Source organism: Aricia agestis, chromosome 1 (assembly GCF_905147365.1).
Source record: "Aricia agestis chromosome 1, ilAriAges1.1, whole genome shotgun sequence".
Lineage (NCBI taxonomy): Eukaryota > Metazoa > Arthropoda > Insecta > Lepidoptera > Lycaenidae > Aricia > Aricia agestis.
This window is the reverse complement of record NC_056406.1, coordinates 17706217-17734211: the sequence shown is the minus strand read 5'-3', so window position 1 is coordinate 17734211 and position 27995 is coordinate 17706217. Positions and strand designations below refer to the sequence as shown.

General features: G+C 34.3%; 1 protein-coding gene and 1 long non-coding RNA gene across 15 annotated transcripts in view; both read left to right on the top strand.

Annotated features, from left to right (window-relative positions):
- Positions 1-27995, top strand: part of LOC121729849 (neural-cadherin) — a 383323-nt gene that overhangs the window by 297881 nt on the left and 57447 nt on the right. The gene's annotated exons all lie outside the window — the stretch shown is intronic.
- LOC121729915 lies at positions 14-16926 on the top strand. The gene is made up of 3 exons (XR_006036037.1): positions 14-221; positions 12002-12004; positions 16915-16926. It is a non-coding gene; the product is annotated as an uncharacterized LOC121729915 (long non-coding RNA).

Genomic DNA, 27995 nt, shown 5'->3' with positions numbered 1-27995 from the left:
CGACTTTATTTGTGGCCCACGTGATGTTAATAAATTTTGAAATTCACGCCCACCGACAAAATAGCGTAAATTCTACGTGATAGTCGTTAATTTTTTTCCACTTTTAAATCGTTAATTTTGAAGAATGTTATTTTTTAACCCTAAAAAAATTTGTTGCGGCCTGCGACACCAAGACCAAAACATGTTTGTGGCCCGCATGAAAAGAAGGTTGGGAACCACTGGTCTAGACCGTCATGTCAAAACCTTTTTAGTAACTTGATGGTATAAAACAAATTAACACGTCGTGCACTAAATTCGCCTTTTGGAGAGGGCGGTTAAAAAAGATACCACACTCTTATTGTTAAAATAAACTAGTGGTAACCATCGCAATATTATCTAAATTTTGGTTATTTTATGACTATGAAGCTAACATACAATATGTAGACATCAGCATAGATTCGCTGTGTTCACAATGGAGCAAGTTTGACTAGTAAGACACTTAGCTAAGTAACTAATATTATACGTACGGTATTCAAATATAAGGTAACATATTATTGTGTAGCTTCAAATAGCTATTTTACTTGATGAAATGTAACTCAAATTACAATACGTTAGTACCTGAACGCGAGGCGATACACATTCATTGATTAAGGTACGGTTTCTCAAGCTTCCAAACAAGAGTTTACTTATCAATGGGGCCTTTTATTGGTTAAATACGTCAAGAAAATTTTTGATGCACAATTGCACAGTGCACACATTAATTGAAATAAGGGGGCCAACGAGCAAACGGGTCACCTGATGGAAAGCAACTTCCGTCGCCCATGGACACTCGCAGCATCAGAAGAGCTGCAGGCGCGTTGCCGGCCTTTTAAGAGGGAATAGGGTAATAGGGGAGGGTAGGGAGGGGAAGGGAATAGGGGAGGGTAGGGAAGGGAATAGGGTAGGGGATTGGGCCTCCGGTAAACTCACTCACTCGGCGAAACACAGCGCAAGCGCTGTTCCACGCCGGTTTTCTGTGAGAACGTGGTATTTCTCCGGTCAAGCCGGCCCATTCGTGCCGAAGCATGGCTCTCCCACGTATAGCACATAATTATACATTAATCCAAAAGTATAAAAATGATAAGTGACCTATAATAAAATGTAAATGTATAGATTCAAGTCAGTTAATAGCACAGATCAAAGTTCTTTTGTTTTCTTTGACATACTTTACATTAAACATTATGCAAGGCGAGACAAGGCTTTTAACTTATTCAGGTGTAATCCAATCAAAGTAATTATGGAAGTGAGTAGTCAAATAATGGAGAGGAAGTATTTAAAGCTCACGAATGACAAAGTTTTGAAGAAACAACAGTTAATTTTATTTCGATTGGAGAGGTAAATCATAATTACATTTAGTCACTGATCTTTTTTCGTAGGTGTGGCTCAAGATTTCTCAGCAAAAAGCAACTTTGTCCGTAGATTTTTTTATAAATGTGATTGGCTTTAAGTAACACCAAAAAATAAAATCGCCAAAGTGCGAGTTGGACTCGCTCACGCAGGGTTCCGTACCGTTATAGAGCAAAAATAGGCCAGAGTAATTTTCGTATGGGAGCCCCCCTTAATTTTTAACTTTATTTAATTATTTTTATAAATTAATAAAGAACACATATAATCAAGGACTATGTGAAAATTTCAAGAGCCTACTTATAACCATTATTGATATCTAGCAAAAAGGCCAAGAAAACGACGTTTGTTGTATGGGAAATATTAATTATATTTTGTTTTTAGTATTTGTTGTTATAGTGGCAACAGAATATTTACAATATCTTTTAAAATTTCATAGCGGTTCTTGAGATACAGTCTGGAGACAGACGGACAGGCATCGAAGTCTCAGTAATAGGGTCTCGTTTGTACCATTTGGATATGGGACCCCAAAAATTGTAAAGTACAGGAAATACTACTTATACAATTTACAGTAAAATATCTTCAATGAAACTTTCGACTATAAATCGTATAAAATAAGCTAATTATGACCAAAATTTAGATTTACACCTAATCTAGATTAACACGTTAGTAAGATCGTGTTGATACCTGTTCTAACCTCTTAGACTTTCTAGGAAAGTAATGAACAAAAGTTTGAAAATTCTTTAAGTATGAAGTCCCATTCCGTCCCCAAAGAAGACTCACGCTGAAAAATCTCACGAAATAAAACTTTACATTTTCACGTTATATTGCTCCGGCTAACGTATTTTATTTCTTGGTATGTTTATCGTGTGTTTTATTTTCGACTGCATAAAAAGAGTAATATTTTTTCTTTCCACCAAAAAGAAATCAGCGAGTGACAAACAAGAAAAAAGATTAAATCCTTTGTTATGCCCACTTGGCACTTTCATTAAGATGTATTACACGTTTTATGCGAACGAGTGGCTTTGTTTTAAAATCTTTTTATTATCTCTAATAAAATATCTCAACCTCTTATAAGATTTGTATCTAACTGAGTCTGATTTTAAATAGAATTGAATAGGGTCGATGCAGTAGTAAAATGTACGTATTTTATAAATGGTTGCTGTTAAGCATTAGTGTCCTAACCCACAATTTTTTTGCTGTTAAATTTTGAATGCAGTTTTGTTCTAAATCATGTAAAGAACATAACTGCATTCATAACTCAATACATAATTTTTATGTGGGTTAGTACACTAATGCTTAACAGCGTCCATTAATAGTTCTTTTTAATTTTTCGTCAATACAGCCTTTTTGTTCTCATACCCTTCTTGGTCCTCATTACCGATATACGAGTAATAGGATCGAAAGGTACGATCATTTTTCAATTAGATAAACGAGTATGTAATATAAAAAGTATGGAGTTTTGTCCAAATGTCCATTTACGGAACCTATGTAATAAAATTGTTTACAGAATAATTATAATTGGATCGAAACCAAAAATATTCTGTCAGTAAAAAGTTATGATGGAATGTAAAAGTTTTTTTACTATTTTATTCCATAAAATATTACATGCCGCTTGGCAATTAATTATGTTTTCACTGAAATAGATGAATAGATGAAAAATGACTTTTTTATATATTATCAATATCAATATTGAAAATATATAAAAAAGTCATTTTTCATATTATGGTAATAACTTTTTACTGACAGCTTATTTTTTATTTGTCTCTTGCTGCAAGTTACTCTACATTTAATGGATAATAAGTCTGTATATTATGAGTCTCGTTAGTGGTGGACATTTGGACCACTTCAGATCATTCTCCTAGTAGTATCGGCGCGTAACCTAGTTAAAAATAGTATAATAATATTATAATAATTACATTTATTTCAATGTTGAAATAAAGTTATTTTTATATAATAATATTTCGCTGATTGTAAGCCGATTTTCAAAATTATTGTGTTGTTAGGATATAATCTTAATTTTTATAACAATGACGAAAGTGGTGATCTTATGGTGATCTGATGATGGGATCTATGAGCAATCGAGGGGAATCCTTGAAATTTATTATATACACACATGGTGGGTAAGATGGTGTTTCTAGTAACTGAAATATAATATTATGTTACAAATAACTAATAAGTGAAATTTCATACAAAGGTATCTCTGGATCTAAAGGCGCTGAACAGAACTCCTGAACCTTTAAAGATAAAAGTTTGGAAATTGCAGCATCGCTTAGATAACTGCAAGCATTTACCACAATTTCGCTTACAGTAATGTAATGTGAATAGTCCACTTTCGTGGTGGTTATCTACGTATAAAGCTTTTTGGTCTTGTGGATAACTAAAAAGAGTAAAATTATTATTTTTAACAAAAATTTTAACTCGACTTCCGAGGTAAAAACAATATTCCTAAAATGATCTAAAAAATATGAAATAATTCTAATTCTTCATTAGTCTTTTTCAAAATTCGACTAAACCTCAACTAATTCTGTACTCAATTTTCATTATTTTGAAGTCGGTACCGGCTATGTCAAGTATCTCAGTTCTGGGCTGGTATCGACTTTAAACAAATGAAGATTGAGTACAGAATTAGTTGCGGTTTAGTCGAATTTTGAAAAAGGCTAATGAATAATTAGAATTATTTCATACTTTTTAGATCATTTTCAGAATATTGTTTTTGCCTTGGAAGTCGGGTTAAAGAACTATGACTGTATGAGACAGTTCATTTCAGACCCGAACGCTCTCTATCCACCCTTTTGATCTCTACGTATGAACTTCACACTACATTATTATTTTTAACAAAAAATTAAAACCGACTTCCAAGGTAAAAACAATAATAATATGAACTAAAAAGTATAAAATAACTCTTACTCTATAATAGTGCCTTTTTCAGAATTCGTCTAAATCTCAACTATTTCTGTACATACTACAGTCTTCATAATTTGAAGTCGGTACCAGCTAATTTTATTGTGAGTTCAGTCAATGTCAGAATATCTGAAGCTTTTGTGACTGGTACCGACATCTACAAGATAAGGCTTTATGCGTAAATAACCACTACGAATGTTAACTATTCACATTATGTTACTGTAAGCGAAATTGTGGTAAATGCTCGGCCTACGAATGACTGATTAAATTTTCAGGTCTCTCTTATCGTCATTATTCATTTTCAATCCATTGTAGAAACGCATTTTTTATTTTAAATGGTATTGCAATATGTGAAGTTAGTGAAATAACTTTATAATTATTATTAAAATTTTATAACCTCTACCTAATTCTTATAAGGATTCATTTATTAGTATGTTTTTGTAAGCACAGATTCTTTTGACGTTATAGGTATAGTTAAGTATACAGTAAAAAAATATTTCATCAAAGTTAATTAGATTTGTTTTCTTTGTTAAAGCATATTTTTTTATTTTTAATGTTAAGAAAACGTCTTGTAGATTATTTGAAAAGAAATAGCGGACAAAAGAACAATGCCAATAATTTTATTAAAATGAAAAGTAACATTTGCTCGTTACGACGGTAAGTACTTTTCTTGGTTTCTAAATGTCGATTGTTTACAGAGGCTTTGTGTATTTGCGTTTCGAAACGAATTTAATATCCATTGGCATACAAACTGCCTGATTCGGTATTGTAATGAGTCGAGAGAATCCGTCGGTTACGATGGAAACAGTTTTTCTTTTTTTACTGTATCACCGATAAAATTAATATTCCGAGCTCGAGAATTTAGCCAATAATAATTGTTTTTTTTTTTCAATTTTGTTACAGTAATATTTATATTTTTATTAATACCTTTGCTTTGTAATTTTAGTAAAATGCGGGCTTAATGTAATGTATCATGTCTAGATACAGTCTTATTACCTAGACATCGAGATTCGATAATATATTTACAAGTGAACTCGTAATGGAACTTTTTATTCACTAAATTCAAAAGTTATTTGACCATAAACTTTGATACATTTTTATACCTACTCGTCACCGATACGTCACAACCTCAGTCACAACTCACATTCTCATGAGTTAGGCATTATTCTAGTTGCTCTTTATTTAGTACTAGCTGTTGCCCGCGACTTCGTCCGCGATGACTTCAGTTTATAGCGCGCGATGTCAACAAAATTGGTGTCAAAAGCTTTTATAAAAAAAACCCTGGTACCCCTTAAATCAAAACAGCTGTGCAGTGTGCACATAATATTTAATTTTTTTAAATTAAACTTTATATTTTATGCCAAATTTTAAAGCTTATTTAGTCCCCCAATTACACAACTTTACCCATAAACTATTTATCATTTATAGGTTTAAGGTTACGTCACTGTATATAATATAGTATAGTACTGACTTATTAAATAACGTAAAAAAGAAATAACAATCGAAAAAAATCGGAACTCAAATGTACAATGGTACCACCTCTTATAGAAAGATGTTGGGCAAGCGTTAGCGCGATGTAAGACACGCACGGCGCCATCTAGTATGAATTTTTGGAACTAACTTAATTTGAACAAATTTTCGTATTTTCACCCCCTTACAACCCTTTTTTTCAATAAAAAAGTAGCCTATGTCCTTTCTCAGGCTTTAGACTATCTGTATACAAAATTTCATTACAATCGGTTCTGTAGTTTTGGCGTGAAAGCGAGACAGACAGACAGACAGACAGAGATACTTTCGCATTTGTAATATTAGTATAGAGTATAGATTTCTTTTTTTTCGCAAAGATTTTTTCTATAAGTATGTGATTGTATAATATTTTGGTATTAGTATTGCGTGTATAATGAAAAATATTATTAATTGACACCCTTCTGTTCTTGTAGCCTATTTTTAAACAAAGTCATTAGCATAACTTTGTTATGTATCCAAAATGCATTTATTAACAAAATATTTAACTAATTTCAAGTATTTTCCGGCTAAATCAATTTACCTTCCTTTTATATCAACCTAATATCTCTAATATCAAAATTCCATTCGCCTGCTTCAAGTCTACTCTTAAACAAACTTGTATCAAAAGCTTTCAGTTTCAGAATTCGAATTTTAATCCGAGTGCCCCAAATTTGCTGTTTCTGAAACATTATTAATGCTTTAAATATTCTAATTTGATACGATATTATCAGAAACTCAATTCTAAGCTTCAAATTAGGTAGTGACGATTTTTCTTAAAGTTTTGCACTTATTTTCAAAAAATATTTTCAATCTATATCTATATCTTATATATAAAAACGGATTTCCAAATGTGTTAGTCGCGCTAAAACTCGAAAACGGCTGAACGGATTGGGCTGATTTTAGTCTTAAAATATTCGTAGAAGTCCAGGGAAGGTTTTAAAGTGACACGAAATTCATCGGCACAGCTAGTATTATATATAAATGGATTTTCAAATGTGTTAGTCGCGCTAAAACTCGAAAACGGCTGGACGGATTGGACTTATTTTAGTCTTAAAATATTTATAGAAGTCCAGGGAAGGTTTTAAAGTGACACGAAGTTCACCGGGACAGCTAGTAGACTATAATTTCTATTCCGCTAATTACAAGCGATAGCTATAATAATATAAAAAAAAATATAAAAAAAATGTTTTATTTCTGAGTAGATTTTAAGAAAATACTTTCAGAATGTTAATATTAGCTACGGTGCCTACCACCGGTTCGGGAACTATCCCGGCGAGAAGAACCGGCGTAAGAAACTCGCACGGGGATATCTTTTTATTCATGTAATACGTTCTTAGGAAAATTATCGTACCTACTTATTAGTAAAATAATTTAACCTTTTGTAATGTCCCGTTTGGTTATTCGCTTCGACAATTCTGAGGTAGGCCATACACGGTACAATTATCGTAACGATTTATCTCCTCGATGTTAAAATCGAACGACAAATTGTATGTGTGTAGCAATATCGCAAACGATTTTAGGTTCAAAAGATCGATTGGACGATTTTCTTGACGATCGATCGAAACGACACATTGTCCCGTGTATGGGCACCTTAACATGTGTAATAGCAGAATGTCATCGTGTTTTAGTTTGGCACACTTACCGTACCTCACATGTTGCAAAGTTTTCGAACTTTACATGCTTACATGATGTTATGCAACGACAGAAAACAGAACGGAACCGACGTTACCTGAGTAGTCCTGTAGCCGATGTGGCGGTTTCGTGTTTTCATAATTTAGTTCGACACGGAATGCGAGACAAATACTATTATGAACAACATACAAGGAAACCTTTCATGTCCTCCTGTCAATCGGACAACAACCTTCTGTCACTGAAATTATATTGTTCCCTGTGTGAATACTTCCCAAAAACGTTCATCAACGTAAATCCACTAAGAAGATAATGTTTTACGTCGCAATATTTTCAATTTTCTTGTTCACGTACTCTATATTGTAAACTATTCGTAATGGAACGAAGTTCTTTATGGCGCGTAAATTTTATCCTGCAATTTTGGTGGCCTTTACTGTTCACATGATATTATATAGGTTAATACCAAAAATATCCATACGATAGTAATCGAGTCGCGGGGAACGAGTACCTACTACCTACGTTATTACGCGCATAAATATTAACAACGTTCTTGAAGCAAATAAACCAATAATCGTCTTAAGCTTGAGGCCCGAGATCCACGACAAGCTCTCGTGAAATATGTCGTCGTGGTGGTAATAGTTAACTAGATGACGCTTAAGTTCTAATTTACATTGTGTTGTGTAAAGTGTCTCGACAATAGGGTTGTGGGGCGTTTGCCAAGACTCCGCTCGTGCTATTAAACTCTTATAGCCTCGCATTGTAATATTTAAACCGACTTGAACCACTTTATTACGTACGAGGGACACTCGTACATCAGTAAATATATTCGACTTGACTTTCGCGACATTTGGGTCATGTTTTTTGCCATTTTTGTCAATACACCTTTATGTCGTCAACGATGTTGAAATAATTTAAGGGCTTTTGTATATTTTTATGAATGAGGCTTGCACAACGAAATGAACAATTTTATTTTATCGAACGTTATAAAATTAAATCTTTGAAATTCAGTTCGTGAGGAAACTGATTACGCCGCAGAAACATGACAAGTGAATGACGTAAAGTGCTGATGAGTGTGCTCATCTGCCTCATTCTCATAAGCTGATTAATTTCTGACTATTTCTGCAAAGGACACTCATTCGGTTCGAAGAATTTCGATAACATTTTCCTCATTAATTATTATTTTGTAAAATTAACATTTACAAATATTCACAAGACATTATAATAAGTATGTATATTGTATAGCCACTTTTGACAACGTGATCCGATGATATTCTGTTTCTTTTTTAAGTCAAGTGATTCCTTCATTAGGATTCTTATAATGAGACCCAAAACAGATTTATAAGGGGTCACTCATCGAAGCCCGTTACTACCCCGATTCTTAAAAGTATTAAGTCAGCCCAATTAAGACTTAATGTGGAATTAAGCTGCAAATATAAAGAGTAGGTCAGCGATCCCGGGCCGTGATCGGGGAAAGGATCCGAAATCCCCTGGATAATGTCAGGTGTCGGAGAGAATAGATTGGGAGATAAATAAAGCTCTGACGCTAGAAAATCTAATATGTTTTCTAACACTTCTCTCTCTCTAGACTTCTTCGAATGAAATCTTAAATTGCTTTCTACGTGAACAATTGAAATACGCAAGTGTCTTTTGAGATGTGTAATTTGTATTCTCGCTTTTACACCGTGCATATAAAATATCACAAAAGCGGAAACGGTGAGACATGCGAAGCGTTTAGTGAACACTTACTTTACTTTGTCGTAATGTTTTCTTGTTCGTATTATGTGGAATGAAAATTTAATTAACTGGTATCGTTTCAAGTCGCGCTGTTGCTGTTAATTAGTTACTAGCTATTAGACCGAGCTTTGCTCGATATTCGATAAAACACGAATTAAATGACATTTTCTAAAAATGATTCCTAGGTAGATCGATTTATCGCCCTCGAAACTCCATATATATATATATATATATATATATATATATATATATATATATATATATATATATATATATATATATATATATATATATATATATATATATATATATATATATATATATATATATATATATATATGTTCTACTCGAATACGATAATATTATGTGCTTTATTTAAATTGACGATTTCAATCGAAATTAACGCAGTTACACAGTTTTAGGAATAATAATTAGTAAGTAGATAATTAATTATGTTTATAATATTAATTTATTGTACAAAATGATGTGCTCACTAATTTTTTAACCGCAGGTGTTTTTTAGGCGAGACTTCCCATAATATATTATTATCAATATGTAAATAGACAAGAGTGCTTCCCTATAACGTATAAAATGTTTTACTTACAACAAAATTATTTAGTTAAATTATAACGAGCTCAATTAAAACAAATTTAAGTATACTTTATTAAAGGTAATATCCGACTAAACATTTCAATTTGAATACCTCTTCACCGAATCCTTTGAGTGGGGTATTTCATTAAAACTATCCAAGCAACTCTTGCACGGCAAAGCTATTTAATTGTTGTACTCGCTATACAGATGGAGTCGCCACAAGCCACATATTGAACTACGATGTAAGTTTCCAGCCCAGCGTGCTCCAGTTTTAGCGTCAGAAAGTTAAGTTCCCTCGGAATGAAGAAGAATGTTAGCCGTTTCGCCTTCTAAGCGTCTCCACTTGGAAATGTTTGGGACGGTGTTAAATCTCTTATGCAACTTTCTAAGATTCTAAGGTCGATTGGCTATTCAAATCTTGTCTGCAGTTACAGAATATTTTGTTCCCGTAAAGTTACATCCATAATATTATCATTAGACGACCTCTGTGGCTCAGTGGGTGGGATGTCGGTAGCTCAAGCCGGGGGTCGCGGGTTCGAATCCCGCCGACGGAACAAAAGTTTTCAAAGTTCCTGGGTCATGGATGTGTATTAAATATATGTATTATATAATAAAAATCTTAAATATATGTATAGTATAAAGGTCTTAAATATATTTCCGTGGTCTGGTACCCGTAACACAAGTCCTTCAGGTACTTAGCACGGGGCCAGACTGACGTGGTGTGAAGCGTCCATAGATATTATTATTATTATAATTATCATCCATGAAAGTAATTGAAGACGTGTATGGAAGAATCGAACAAGTAACATTTCGTAACATACCGACAATAACTAATTTTATCCCTAATTATTTTAATAAAACTTGTAACTTATCCACTTCATAACCTAGCTAATATTATATCTGGCTACACATATAATACATATTTTTTCTACGAGTGTTTCAAATATTTTTATCGGTACTAAAGCCTCATTAAAACAAAAAAACTTCATATTGTTACTTACCCTATTCATCCACTCACGTCTTGAATTATCATAATATTAATACGCGAACGAAAAACTTTGTAACCCTTTTTACAAAAAACGGGGAAACGTAGGTGCATGGAATTTTGCACAGTTATAGTTTATATGGTAAAGGAGTGCATCGAACTAATATTATTTTGAAATTATGCTGTTATCATACATTTTTTTAACAAATAAAACATTACACACACTACAACACACACACGTCATGAGAAATGACAGATTTTTGAGTGACAAGCCTATACGAGTACATACGAATTATACTCTTTTATTTATGGTTGAAGTCTGTTGCCAACAAGTTTACAAATTGAAAATGGATTATAGTTTTTTTTTTTTTTATCTATGGACGCTTCACACCACGTCAGTCTGGCCCCGTGCTAAGTACCTAAAGGACTTGTGTTACAGGTACCAGACAACGGAAATATATTTAATACTTTTATACTATACATATATTTAAGATTTTTATTATATCATACACATATTTAATACACAGCCAGACCCGGGAACATTGAAAAATTTTGTTCCGTCGGCGGGATTCGAACCCGCGACCCCCGGCTTGAGCTACTGACGCGCTCACCACTGAGCCACAGAGGTTATTGAATCTAAGATACTATTAGACAATGCTTACGCGGCCAGTCTGGGATCAGCTAAGTCCCAGAGACAAGAGTTGAAAAAAATATGATAAAGTCAATATTTTTTACAAAATATAGGTAGTAGTCCTAATGTCATTGAAACTAAGGTCGAATTTCGACCATTGGGCGATCTCTAGTGACATATAATAGTCGGTTGTGTTCTATTATAAATTATTAGAAATCTAATAAAATTTACACTTTTCTCAAATATAAAATTACTGTAAAATTTTACCTTCCTGAAATTTTTAAGAAAGCTCAAAAATATAAAATCCGAGTCTGCGAGAATAAAGTAAATGTGAATAGTTTCTCAAAAAAGAAAACGTATCAAAATATTTATTTCAAAACTGTTTCTGGGAAACTCGTAAGCGTGAAATAAAGTCGAAAGGTCTAATAATTTGTAAGTAGATATTTTTTCACGGAGTTTCAGAGTAGCTTAAATATTGATAAATCTCTCCCTTTCGTTTGTAGGGAGGTCGATGCTCTTTTGATGATAAAATATTATTTATTTCGATTCAAATGTTAAAGGTTGGATTAGATAATGTCATATTATCTAAGCGTTAGTGGAAAACTGTAAGAAACTGCTAAAATATTACAAAACATAATATTTCTCCAGCAAGTATACAGGTTGTTCGCGTGAACACCGTTATCCTTAAAACCATCAAATGAGCCCATAAAAATGAACAACTTTTTCTATGATAACAATGCTGGAAACTTAAAAAAAAAGCCGTCTTCATACCCATACAAATTTCCCGGATCGGAAATTTGTATGGGTATGAAGACGGCATTTTTTTTTGATCTGGATGTTTAAAACTTAAAAAAAATACGTCTTGTCATACTCGAAAAAAATATTTAGTTTTAGGGGGTCGACCGTACCGTAGGGGAGACATACTAATTAAAACGATGATGTTGAGTTTTATGGTACTGTTGAGTATTTTTTAAAATACACAATTATTGACATGTTTAAATAATTTCCCTCAAAGTTACACCGAAATATGCATAAAATGCAGTTTTATGGCTACAAAGGCGAAATCTTTTAAACGAAAACTTATGATAGTCGTAAACTCGGTTATACTAATAGTACACGATTTTAAAATATGATCTTAGTTAAAATTCTGTATCCAACACAGATAGATAAACTAGAATTAAAATACTTGTGATACAATTATAGTTCTAGAGAAGAACGTATGAGTTTCCACTCATACTAGCCCATTCTTATATTATATTTAAAAATAAATCATATCAGAGCATAATATCTGTAGGTAGAGACTAGAGTGGCTATTAATTTAAGCGAAGCCACCGACGTCGAGTATCCACGATATCAAGAACACTTAGCGCTAACTGTAATTACAAAGGACATTATTAACCTTCAATATGGAACCTGAAAGATTTCAAACTAAACATTATTATTAAAAATATCTGCCAAGATTCCTCTACGTAAAAAAACCAATACACACATGGAAACATAGTAAAAAATGCTAGTTTTAAGATGTAAGATTTAAAATCCAAGATTATATTTTAATCCTATCAACTTTCTTTACCTAAGTACATTATTAAAGCACCTAAATACTATAGTTACTACGAGCACTCGAATTCGTATTAATTTGTAGTATTTTTGAAACAAAATTGCTATTTATGATTGTGGTATCTGCCCATACCGTAATAATCGTGGACGTAACAAAGCCACAATCGCTATTCAAGCATTATCAAAGAAACTTATCGACCTGTCGACTCGTTTGATCGAAAATTATTAAGGAATTGCGATTTGCGGTATTGCTTGACTAAGTTAAAAAGTCCATGTCAAGATAATACCTTAGCATAATTGCTACTAGATGTGATGACCCGGAATTTGTTGTGATCCGTCAAGATTAAAGATGTCTTTCGCCAATAATTTCAAATAACATTTTAACACCCGACGAAAACAAAAGATTGTTATATTATGTTCACTACTTAGCCTGTGTGTGTGTCTGTTTGATTGATTGATGACCGATTTTGATCTGGTTTTTTGTTCGTTTGAAAGCTTGAGAGTATTACTACCAACAGGATATCGTCATCAACTCGCTTACTGCTGGGGTTCATCTAGTTAAAGTTTTTATGACGGTTTTATTTTTTAATTCTTTATTAGCCGCGTACTGACCAAGCGAGCAGCCTCGCGCAGCAGCCTCGCGAGGCAGTTGCTCGGTCGGTCAGGACGTGCCTAGTGAGCGCGGCAAACGTACCGAGGCGCCTTTGAGCATCGACAAAAACCGACAACGCTTGGCTCGGGCCGCGGCACGCTCGGGCGAGGCAACGCATGCGTTTCCCTCGGGCGAGGCACGTCCTGGCCGACCGAGCAACTGCCTCGCGAGGCCTACTCGCTTGGTCAGTACGCGGCTATGTTTTACTAAAAAAATATACAAAATACAAAAACATACGTGGGAGAGCCATGCTTCGGCACGAATGGGCCGGCTCGACCGGAGAAATACCACGTTCTCACAGAAAACCGGCGTGAAACAGCGCTTGCGCTGTTTTTCGCCGAGTGAGTGAGTTTACCGGAGGCCCAATCCCCTACCCTTTTCCCTTCACTACCCACCCCTATTCTCTTCCCTTCCCATCCTACCCTCCCCTATTACCCTATTCCCTCTTAAAAGGCTGGCAACGCACCTGCAGCTCTTCTGATGCTGCGAGTGTCCATGGGCGACGGAAGTTGCTTTCCATCAGGTGACCCGTTTGCTCTTTTGCCCCCTTATTTCATAAAAAAACAGGGTAAGTTTTGCGATTAAAATGGACAGGGGAAATAGTTTAGTACTTGTATACAAATTATTGATAGTATTTACACAGAGTTAACGTCGCATAGCCTCGAAATTACCTTTTGGGCCACAAAATGGTCGTTAGGCTTCGTTTTGCGTGTTCCAGAGCCTTAATGAGAGTAGAATAAACATGATTCGTTTACACCTTAGCGCCTTCGAGTTTATTACCTTAGACTGGTATTATAACTTTTATTACCTTTTGTGAACCAACTTTGGCATAATACGTTTAATATAGAATTCGCTATGTCTGCGAAATTCCGTTCCTGAAGAAAATATCAAAATTTCAAAATCTTTTGACCCATTACATAGATGCAACTTAGCTAATTATAATGTTCTACGTGATTTATTAAATATTTTAAATTTAACAAGAAATGCCTTTTTTTTTGCTTAATTTACTTGCTTTTAATTATTATTGGTTATTTAAAGAAATTTGTGACGGCACCTTTTAATATAGGTACCTATAAATAACTTACCTAATATTATTTTGAGGTTTAAAGATTTTTTGTCATAAGCATAACTCATGAAAGATACAATATCCACTTATATGAGAACAATACATAAATTATCTTATATCTTTAAACGAGCAATTCTTGTATGTATATATATATATATATATATATATATATATATATATATATATATAAACACACCGGCAAAATTAGAGGAACATAACAAAATTTTCAAATTTTTTTTAAATTGTTCACTGATTTTTATATATTTATTTATTTATTTACTAATTGATTATTAAAAAATAAATTTTATATAAATTTAGGGCATAAAAACGTGAAAAATAGAAAAAAATCAGCAAAAATCAAAAAATTAAGAAAATCTTTGAAATTTCAGTAGTAAGTTTTTAAGATAAATTCTCCATTTTTATTAAAGAAATGCCATGTTAAAAGCGTGTAATGCCTTCTATGGATCTCAAGAGGGCCTGGATACGCCATTCCATGCTTGCATTTTAATTGTCAATCTTTTCCTGTGGGATATTCTCCTACTCCTCCAGTAGCGCCAACTCGAGCTCCTGGACACATTTTGGAGCTGGAGTTTTAACTCGTACCGTTCACCCATTGATGTGCCACACGTCTTCAATCGGATCCACATCCGTAGACCACGCTGGCCTCTCCACCTGGGCTACGCCAGCATCGTTTAGGTAATAATGTCCGATTTTATTACTCTATGGACGCACATAAAATTGAAATTACTACCTAAAACTATGTAAAAGGCACACCATGCAGTTCCAGGATATCGGTGCTATAGCCCTGTACTGTCAAAGTACCATCATCTATAATCATCAGCTCCATGCGGGCTCCAAATCATATGCAACTCCAAACCATTACGAAGCCTGCATCATAGGCCACTGTTTCCGGTAAGTTTGATGGCCTGTAGCTTTCCTTCTGATTTATCCACATTCTTTATCGCCTGTCAATACAATGTACATAGAATTTGCTCCCATCACTGTACAGCACAAGATTTCACTCACTTGTCTAATTTTGATGTTCACGCGCAAATCTTAGCATGGCTCTTCGGTGTCCTGTCTCAAGTTTTGGTGCCCTTGCTGGCACTTTTGAGTTTAATTTAACTTCTTTGAGTCTTCTTCTTACTGTACAATTACTTACACGTTCATCTTGGACCTGTTCTGACAGGTTTCGTGTCTGCATAGCAGTTTGAGGTCGATTTCTTAAGTTTTGTTTCCTTACAAAATGGTCATCCTGAACCATTGTCACCCGATATCTGCCTTGTTCTCGTCTCCGAACGTAAGATCCAGTCTCTCTGAAGCGTTGAAAGTTACGATGAACCACGGAAGCCGACACACCTAAGGCCTGACTGACCGAACGGTAGGTGTGACCTTTCGCTATCGTGGTTACAGCTCTAGCTGTCGCAGATTCTGGGAAATCACTAATTTTGTATCTAAGCAATGTGTTCTTCCAAAAACCAAACAATCAAATGAGCTGAGCATACCTTGCACCCCGCTAAAACGCCATTCTTATCAGGAACACTTACAACGTCAATAATCGAAAAACACTTATTAGGGCATAATTGCTATAAAAACCTGTCAACTTGCCAGTTTTGTTCAATATTTTATTTCTTGAATGAGCTTAGAAGCTATAAAAAAGGCTTTCAGACAGCCCGACCCACTTGAGTTCAAGTTTTGGCCCTTTTTACCTATGTTCCGCTAATTTTGCCAGTGTGTGTATATATATATATATATATATATATATATATATATATATACATATATATATAATTAGAATCTCGGAATCGGCTCCAACGATTTTCATGAAATTTAGTATATAGGGGGTCTCGGGGGCGATAAATCGATCTAGCTAGGAATCATTTTCAGAAAATGTCTTTTTATTCGTGTTTTATCGATAATCGATAAACTGAAAAATATGACTCTTCCTGACATCTATTGGCGAATAATAATACTATTTTGTAAGCAACTAATTGTTTTAACGACCAGCAGATGGCGTTATTAAGTAACACGAAGTCAATGAGTGTTTGCTATACCGAGCAAAGCTCGGTCATCCAGGTACTAGTTAATTATAAACGTACAGTTTAAACTTAAATATTCAATATTGTATTAATATGTAGTACCTATAGCTGATATGGGTCTCAATCTACCTACACATAATTCCAATACAACTTTTGTTTAGTTCTTGTTAAACAATTTATTAATCTAACGCATAGATACAAAATAATAATTATCTTTTGAATAAGTACCAATTAGCTTATTTAATGCTAGCTTATGAGTACCTAATTAAATTTATTTACGTCATGTTGTGTTTCAATATAAAATGTTATAAAAACTTGAGATTATAATAATTTATTAAAACAGTTTTTGAATGAAGTATTCCAGCTATTTTCTTTCTAACAAAGCTTAGCCTAAAAAGTACTTCGCGTCTCTCCGAGCTTTAACTAGGTCGGTATAAAAATGGAATAGGTAGGTAACCCATAATAGGAAATAGTCAGAATTGTTAAATAAATAGTTTTAAATATATACATACATACATACGTTTTCCGTATGCAATTACCGAATTCGTTTTCCGTCTTCGCAAATACGATTGCATGGAATCAGTACCTAGACAATACATTAACTGCCACACACGTTCGTTTTTCTCCGTAAAACATAATAAAATTGTTTTTGTATGGGAGCCCTTGCTCCTGCTCTTAATAATTGAACTTATTTTATTTTATTATTAATTATTAAAGTACATATACAACTGAGTATTTTGTGAACATTTCAAGTAAAGTACCTTTGTGTTGCCGTTATTGATATGATAGTGAGCGAAAAACAGCAAAAAGTCACGTTTATTGTATGGGAGCCTCCCGTATATATTTAATTTATTTTTTAGTTTAAATTTGTTGTTATAGCGGCAACATAATATATTTTAACTCATATACACAATTTGTGGAAATTCAGAAGTCTATCGGTTCTTGAGTTACAGCCTGGAGACGGACAGACATCGAAGTCTTAGTAATAAGGTCCCGCTTTTAACCTTTGGGTACGGAACCCTAAAAACGAACGTTTGCGGTAGTCTCACGGATTATCGAATACGGAAAACGTGCTTTTGCGGCTATTCTGTAGTATGTTTAATGTCGGAAAGTCTTTTTGGGTTTCCTAATTAAGTTTTAAATAATAAATTAATTTTCAAATACATATAAAATGATATTATTTTGAACGGGTAGGTATTGTTCTCTGTAGTCTGTACCATTAGTGAAATATTGTATATGAAATAAGTATTGTTGCTTTTAAAATCAACAACGAACAGCAAAACACTGCAAAACTGCCTTTTTTATTACAACTGCCTTTTTTTAATCGAATGACCTAGGTCCTAGATTAAAATATCTCGATGTCCTTTAATGTAAAATAATTTAGACAAAGATGTATTGCCATGCGATTTGCTGAAGAAATTTATAAGTTCGTCTCTTGCACGTGTTACTTGAGCGATTGAAAAAAACAACTTCCTTTTCTTCTTCCATCATAATGGAAAAAGTTCTTTAAGAGTTCTATTCAACCCAGTTTAAGGACATGTTTTGTTACAATAATTAACACTCGAGTTTATACTTCTTATTATAGTTTACTTTTTACGCGACTGCGCCAGAATGGGGATCGAGGGTATATTTTTCGATTTATACTCGCTTTGTTATGTTATGTTACTTAATATGTTTAGTTGTTTTGTAAGCTCCGGCTCCTAAACGGCTTGATAAATTTTAGCTAGAGAGACGTCGTGAGATTCATGTTATAGTACTGTAAGAATAGCACTAGGTATGTCAAAATGTAATTGGGTTTTAATTTTTTTTAATAACAGTAATATTTTTTGTTGTATGGGGCCTGTCCACATCTCCACGTCACGACGTCATCAACGTGGAACGGTGCGGTAACGTGGCACGGTACGTTGACGTGACGTGCAAATTTACGTTAACGTAACTTTAAACATCACGATATAGCAACATTGTACGACGCCATGCCTTGTAAAATTGCGACATTCTTCCCTACTGATCTAGATGTGGACCGCACAATACGTATTCTGCTGATGCTATTGTTAAAATCAGATAAAGAGAAGAAAGACGTGCATTTTTACGTTACGTTAAAGTAAATTTACACGTCACGTCAACGTACCGTGCCACGTTCACGTACCGTTCCACGTTAATCCTGTATATCTCGATTCGTAGCAAAATTATATTTATTTCTAGCGGTAGCTTCTCCTCGCCCACTTGTAGAACGTGCCGGACAATTCATTCTTAAAATATCAGAGAAGCCTACAATATCCCTGTTTTGAAATTAGATTTAGATTCCAACGTATATTTCAATCACTCGAGAATAAAGTATTTATAAAATTGTAGAACATTTTTATTTAGAGTATTATAATTATGATCATAATATTAATTGTATGATGTATCCTCTCGCGCCTAAAACACTGCTCCGATTTTTCTTATATATTCGTATCAAGATATTATATTGAGTCCCGGGAAAGGGCGAAGAATAGTTTTTGTGACGAAATCGTTAGCAATATTTTTTTATGAAAAACGTTTTCATCGCAATAAAGTATATCCATACTTCCATACTAATATTATAAATGCGAAAGTGTGTCTGGCTGTCTGTCCGTCTGTCTGTCTGTCTGTTACCTCTTCACGCGCGAACCGCTGAACCGATTTTGCTGAAATTTGGCATGGAGATACTTTGAGTCTCGAGAAAGGACATAGGATAGTTTTTGTCCCGCAAAAAGGTACGGTTCCCGCGCGATAAACGAATTTTAGCGCAACGGAGTTGCGGGCGTCATCTAGTATTACATTAAATGAATTTCCGCGCAAAAAAGTATCGGATAAAAGTGTACGAAACCATCCCAACACTAATTTTCTATTCCCTTCCCGCACATTCCATAGTTTCCAAAATGTTTTCCCTGCCTCGGTATATTATTTAGTTTTATCTTAACGGGGTCTCTCAGGGGCTCTCTCCACCAATTTCATTTCCATCATCTTTATCACACCTCGTTTGGTGCTTATAGCTCGCTTAACTGCTATTTAATATTTAACACAACACTGGACCTAAAATAAAATGTGTATTTACACGTAATATTCCGAGTCCTAAACTTTTTTGATTTTATGCCCGGTTTTATAGTTTCGAATTCTACTCTATAAAATATTTTATGTCCCTCTATTCATTTTATTTCATACGCAATGCCGCACATATAAAACTATTGCATATTTTGATATTCTCATATAATATCGTATACGAAAATTGATTTGTTAAGAATTGCACAAAACTTATACATCATTGATCGCATAACATAATATTACATGTAATAGACGAAAGAGAATAAATATTGAAAGAGTCATAAGCTCTGAATTGAAGTGATTTGTATGGTACAAATTATAATACACTCCATATTATACCATCCGATAAAAAATCATCTTAAACAAACTTCACTTTCTTGATCACACTAAAATATTCTTTGGGCCGAAACTTTGCCTAAACTAATTTTGTAGAACACAATTTATCTAAGTTTTCCGTTCAATCTTCCACCTCCGCCCCTAGACAGTTAGTTAACTCGGAGGGATACGTCTTGTCTTTCTATTTCTGTCCTTTATTTCGATATCCGACCCCTGTCACCTGAACGCACCTGCACCCGTGAACTTTGTTCTGCTTATTTTGTACTAAATTAATCTATTTATCATTGTTACCTCTTCTTATTCTCAGTCTCATTTTTTACGGCAACTACAAATATCAATAGAAAGCCCGACCCGGCGAAAGCTTTCGAAATTATTCTCATGAACAAAGTTTAACTATTATGTATAGGTACTGTCACCAAATCATTATGTTCACTTTGTAATCTGTTATACAAGTATCTTCCTACTCAATTAACTGCTTTAAGGGTTAATAAAATCATTCTTAAACATGAAAACTTCCCTACAATGACAATTTTCATGTAATTAAAAATGAAGGCCGAATTTCACAGTAATATAACATTAAAGTGGATTTCGTATAATTGACTTAATGGTTTCATTCCAGTACATGAATCCATTATAGCCATCGAATTTAATTTAGTTGATTATTCCTCGAAAAATTATGGAAATAATAATGAAAGGGTAAAATTCATTTCCAGTTATAAAAAATCTTTTTGCGAATGAAACAATATTTTTATGAATTAAAAAGTTGTTGATATAAGATGTAGCTAAAAATTTCAAAGATACAATAATTAACATTCTAGTGTTTTGCTAATTCAAATCTTGATAGAGATAATAAAACGATTTGATAGTATTGTAGTTCCGAGTGATACTTGTCCAATGAATATGTAATATGGATTATCCGCGAACCAATCACACACGAGACATTAAATCTATATTACATGGTGCTCAATTTCTGAACACTGCCAACTTAGGCGATACGCATCATAAATTATACGGCACTGAAGTTGTTCCGCCACTGAGATACCAATATTACCTATATATCTACAATTATGTGATATTGTATAATCATAGCTGGGCACCGTTAATCAAATAGTTAACTTCGTTAATCGATAATCCGTTAAAAAAAATGTTAGCTTCGTTAAACGTTAAAGCGTTACATTTCGTACAAATTAACGCAAGTTAACGTTAATCGTTAATCCGTTAATATGTGTAATATGGCCTTGTTGTAACTTATATCATTGCGTTAGTGTACATACAAAACCTGTTGTTTTAAGGTTTTGGAAGTTAACACGTTAGGAACAAAACAAAATACTTCTATAATTATTGTATTCTACCTAAATTATACTGCACTCTTCTTTATCAACATGCAAATGATTTATAATAACAATAAACAAACCACTCTCACTGTAAGCACCGGCGCTGAGTAATGAAATGGTAAAACGAAACAAATCTCTTCTCACTCGCATGCGCCTGAAAATGTATCTAGTATTGTTTTTGTTTCGCTGCTGCCGTGCCGCGGCGCCGCGCTGTCCGCCCGCCCGGCACTTGTCGTTTCATACTAACTGTCTGAAGTCTGAACCTGTTTTCGCGCCGCACCGCGGTGCCGTGCGGTAAATATTAGGCATTGGATTAACGATTAACGGACTTCTGCTTATTAACGGAAGTTAACGAGTCCGTTAATATTTTTAAAAGTTGAAGTCTCGCGACGGTCAGCGTGCGAGTTAGACGTGTGCGCTCCGATCCCTTATCAGTTTCACAATCCGATAGGTTGTTTACTAGTTACTGCCGATCGCCTCGCGCACCGCGGCCTGGCCGTGCCGGCCGGTGTCGTCGCGTAGATAACATTGTCTTATCGCTTAGTTTTTGCGTTATGTCATAATGCAAGATAATGAAGGTTGCGTTGATGAGGATGCCTCCACGAAGGATAAAAGTTTAAGTTCATATTTGAATCAGCTTATTAAAGAAAAGGAGTGTAAAAAATTAATTGAAGGAGAAATTATCGATTCTAGTAGAAGTGTTGAGATTACAGAAGATATTAGTATGGAAGAAGATAAGATGTATATGAAAAATGTGGAGGAGAATATGACTGAAAGTGAAATAACGCCTAAAGAAGCTAGTAAGAGAGTTTTTCAAGAGTTATGGGCTGATGAGAAAGAAGATGAGGGAGAATGGGAAGTACAAGAGAAGAAAAAGTCGAAACAAGATAAACTGGAGGTCTACATATCTTGCAAAGAAAAACTTCCAAAACAATTTGCCCTAGCTAAGCTGCTTAAAGATTTAGATATTAAAGAAATTAAGAGAATAAAATATTTGACACCTTATAAAATACGTTTGGAATTTGAAAGCATAGTGCACATGGAAAAAATGATTAATTGCGATGTGTTGATTAACATGGGATGGAAATTTAATGAAGCTTTTAATGTCAGTCACTCCTATGGAATTATCAGGAATATAGACCTAGACTTGAAGGAAGATGAGATTATTAATTGTATTTCCACGGACGAGCGTGCAGTTTTAGTTTCCGCGTTACGCCTAAGAAGAAAAAACGATGAAGGAGAATGGATCCCCAGCGAATCTGTCAGGCTACGTTTTAAGGGTGGTTTTTTACCCGCTTATGTATTAATTAACGACTATCTGAAGGTTAAAGTTGAAAAATTTATATTTCCCGTATCACAGTGTTCGAGATGCTGGCGCTTTGGCCACGTTGTTTCTAAATGCCCATCTACACGAATCGTCTGTCCTAAATGTGGTCAGTTCCATGCTAATTGTGATAAACAATCTTTTGTTTGTGTCAACTGCCAGGGTAATCATATGGCTTTAAGTAAAAGCTGCCCTCTATACATTAAAGAAAAAAAGATTCGTGAGATAATGTCGGATTTCAATTGCACATACAGAAAGGCGTGCTCTGTGTATACTTCGAATTCTCCAGTTCAAGATAATAGTAATAATTCTGAAGTACATCTGGACCAGGAAAACTTGTATGACTTCCCCCAGCCTGATAATAATGCTCTTTTCCCGCCTCTGTTTCAATCTTTTGAGGATATTTCTCAATCTCAGTCACAAAAGTCACCGACTTTTGCTCAAGTTGTGTCAGTTAAAGCCGATGTTCATCAGTCTAGACCGAAGCGGCGAATCCAACAAAAACCGAAAAAAGAAGTACGTTTCGATGGTACAAATAGATATCGTGAGCCGGATGTTGAACAGTGTCAGCAAGATACCATGCCGGAAGAAAATAAAGACGCTAAATTAAACGAAAAATCTGTTAAATTTTCTGAGTTACTTGAAAGATTGAAAGAAATTTTATTTTTAAGAGATTTGCCATTTTCTGATAAATTTAAAAGCATGTTAAAGATTTGTGTTCAGTGGTTAATATTAGTCTTAGTTGAAAATGTATCAGAGTGGCCGTTGTTGAAATTTATTATAGAATACTTTAATGGTACATAATCATAAAAATGTTGAATTTAGAATTATTCATTGGAATGCACAGAGTTTGAGACCGAAGTTGTGTAGTTTTGAAAATATTTTAATACAGGAAAAGATCCACGTTGCTGCTATATCCGAGTCATGGCTGACACCGGGGAGTTTTTTAAAGGTAAAAGATTATACAATTTATAGGTCTGATCGAGATGATTCGCGAGGGGGTGTTGCGATGTTTGTTCATTCGTCAGTGCAGGCTAAACTCTGTAATCTAACATTTTTATATTCTAGTATTCAGGTTGTTCACATTGAGTTATTTAATATCGATTCAATCAAAAATATTATTGCGGTCTATTGCCCACCATCAGTACTAATTCAAAAATCACAATGGGAAAACTTATTTGATATGTTTTCGACTAAAACTTTAATAATCGGGGATTTTAATGGCCACCACACCAACTGGTCCAATAAAGTGGACAGAAGGGGAATAGATATTTTTGATGCCCTAACGGAATCTAATTTTGTATCGTTAAATAGTTCAAAACCCACGAGGGTCAAGTTGGTGAATGGCTCCTTACAACAGTATTCACCTGATATTACTTTTGCGTCTTCGGATCTAGCACTTAAATTAAACTATGACGTAATGAACGAAACACTAGGTAGTGATCATAGAATTATTCAAGTTTGTATCACTGCTGCAGTTAATTATGTGCCATCCTCTAAAAGGAATTTCAAAAAAGCTGATTGGCCTTCCTATACATTATGTTTAGAAAAATTATTCGATAATTTTAAAATTTCATCTGATTTGCAGTGTAATTATAATCGCTTTGTTGAGATCGTTAATAAAGCTGCCGATTTACATATCCCTTACATTAAGTTAAATTCTGTTTCCACAAATAAGTTTACTCCGCGCCCCTACTGGAATAGTACATTATCCAAAGCTGTAGCAGAACGTCGTTTAGCACTTTCAAAATTTCGTCGGAATCCTACCCCTCAAAACTCTGATATTTTAAAAGAAAAAATCCATGTAGCTCAAAAATTAATACGTAGGGCAAAATTTGATAATTTTAAAAGCTTTTGTTCGTCCTTAGATCACTCTTCTTCGGTTCATACTGTTTGGTCTAGAATGAAATGGGTAAAGGGCTACAAACAAGTTAGACTTCAATGTAATGAGAAGTTAGCAAGAGAGTTGCTTTATAATTTAACTCCCGACTATGTCTCCCCGGATGTTCCTAATTTTTTTTCTAGCAATGACATTCTCGATACACCTTTTTCGATGTCAGAGTTAACACACTGTATTCCCTCAAAAAGTACGGCCCCAGGAAGTGATAATATCTCCTACTTAATGATTAATCACCTGCCTAGTAATGGTAAACTAATCTTATTAAAATTATATAACATGTTTTACGCTAATAGCTTTGTACCTTATCAGTGGAGGGATATTAATATTATACCTATTTCTAAACCTGATCAAGATCCTAATTCAGTCTCGTCCTTGAGGCCTATTGCTTTGATGTCCTGCCTATGTAAGTTATTTCATATTATTTTAAAAGTTCGTATCGAGTGGTATTGTGAGAAAAATGGTTTTTTGGCTCAATTAGTGACAGGGTTTAGAAAAGGATTTTCTTGTTACGAGAATATAAGCAGTTTAGTTTATAGAATTTTAACTGGTTTTTCGGAAAATAAATTTACAGCGGCCTGTTTTGTCGACATAAAGAGTGCCTATAATAATGTGAACATTTCCTCTCTACTTAGAATACTAGATGACCTTGGATTGGGTTCAAAATTTTGTTTATATTTATGGAATTTCCTCAGTTGCAGGAATTTAAAAATTGAGTTATTAAATATAATTATTTCACGATGCACAGACTTAGGCTTAGCGCAAGGGGACCCCTTATCGCCTTTACTATTTAATTTGGCAACATACAAGATATGTAGGTTTATTATTTCAGTTTTTATGTCCCAGTACGCCGATGATTTTATTATATATTACACTGGTAATAACATTGGTGAGATCTCACAAAAATTACAACTCGCTATTGATAAATTACGTAGCTTCTTATCACAAGTGGGTCTGGAGTTATCGAGTACTAAAACTAAATTATGTCTTTTTAATAAAGGATACAAAGAAAAAGTTATTAAAGTTAAAATTGATGACAATATTTTAAAAATGGAACCAGCGGTTAAGTATCTAGGTATTTGGTTGGATAGCTCTTTAAAGTGGACTAAACACATCAATGAAACCGTAATCAGAATACAAAAATTAATCAGCTGTTTACAAATCTTAAGGGGATCTAATTGGGGGGTCCATCCGTCCCACTTGCGACGTCTTTATTTTGCTCTGATTAGAAGTAGAATCGACTACGGGTCGATATTTTATGCGAATACTTCTAAAACTAACCTATATAAAATAGATAAGTTACAAAATCAATGCTTACGTTTATTAGGTAATTTTATTAAGTCAACTCCAATCCATGTAATGGAAAATGAATTATTTATCCCTCCGTTATTTGTTAGAAGAAACTATTTAGCGGGAAAATATTGGTTAAAATGTAGGTATAACGATAATAAAAGTTTTAGACTCTTAGGTACTCTCGAGCAGGTTAGCAATAATTCGTATTGGCGACGAAAAAAACTTCCTTTATTAGTCGAAATTCATAGGAAATTTTGTAATCTAAATGTGCATACGAGTAATAACGTTTTATCGGGTCTCTTTTCTTTAGATACATGGATTAGTAACGTAGATCTCGAAATTAATTGTGATTTACCACATATAGATAAAGGCAAACGCAACTATACAGCTTCATGTCTCAAACAGAGTTGTGAGGAATCTTTACATAAATTGTACTATAATTATTATAAAATATTTACTGATGGATCTAAGGAGTCAAATCGAAGCGGTTCTGCATTTTTGGATCCCCAGACCAACATAAATCGCCGATTCAGTGTTAATGTTAATATCTCCGTTATGCGCGCCGAACTCATTGCAATACATAGGGCCCTATTATATATAAATTCTCTCGATGTCAGTCACGTAGTTATTTTGTCTGACTCGAAAAGTGCGCTTTATCACATAGCTCGGTGTACCTCGACGTCTCGAGGAACACCGATTGCTTATCAAACTATACAGTTAATGCTGGACTTACAGAGGTGCGGAAGGCGCGTTGTGTTGCAGTGGGTCCCAGCGCATATCGGCATTGACGGTAACGAGCGAGTCGACCTGTTAGCTAAACAGGCGATCGATGATGGGGTCTCCTTGGATTGTTTGGGTTATGATAATGAGTTTATGCATGAAGTTAAAAAGATGTGTAAGATTGTATGGAGTGAATACTTTGATGAGAGGTCTCGATCCAAGGGAATCTGGTACAGAACTATCCAGCATACGTTGTGCAGATCCCCTTGGTTCGAGAACATAAAATTGAATCGAGAGGAGGTCATCACTGCCTTTCGGCTTAGGTCTGGACATATTCCATTGAACGCTTTTGGTTTCCTTATGAGGAAGACGCCTAGTCCCAACTGTGAGGAGTGTAACGTTGTGGAGGACGTATATCACGTTCTGATGGAGTGTGTCCGGGCCGAGGCCGAGAGACAGGATTATTTTTATGTATTTAATTATAATTTTCAAGTAGGTTTCTGTAATACAGTTTTGTCTTCTCCAAATTCTATAGCTGCCAGAGGTCTTTATAAACTTTTTAAATATTGTGTAAGTCGGCGTTAGCATGTCTTGTTTTTGTATCTTTATTTTTTTCTTTTTTCTTTTCTCTTTGTGTTGATTTTGTATTGTTTGAACTGTAATAATTTATGTATCATGGGGGTGATATTTTCCGTTGGGAAAAAACCCCTGCTTAAAACAATAAATTAAAAAAAAAAAAAAATTTTTAAAAGTTAACTTAAAAGTTAATCCGTTAATCAAAATGTTAACTTCGTTAATTAACGATTAACGGATTAACGAGTTAATGCCCAGCTATGTGTATAATGTAAACTTGCTCAAGGTTCCATAGTTGAATCAAAATGTACGTTAATATGATATCAATAACAAAATATAATAGAAGTAATTCTGTTGGAAGTTAAAAATTAATCCACAATCACTGGCATAGAATCCTTTATACGAGTAATTATAATAATTATTAAGGATGTATCCCTCCCCGTTCTGTATTGTTAATTAAGACAAATGAAATTTTGTGCAAAGATATCTTGTGGAGCTTTTTGTGGAAATTAACACCGTTATCCTTGAAACCATCAATTAATGAGCCCGTCAAAATGAACAACTTTTTCTATGAGAGCAATGGTGGGAACTCAAAAAATATGCCGTTTTCATACACATACGGATACCCGGATCGGCAATTTGTATGGGTGTGACGACGGATTTTTTTGAGTTCCCAGCATTGTTCTCATAGAAAAAGTTGTTCATTTTGAGGGGCTCATTTGGTGGTTTCAAGGACAACGGTGTTTACACTAACACACTGTGTTAGTGTAATCACAAAACTAAGTGATAATACTTTAAT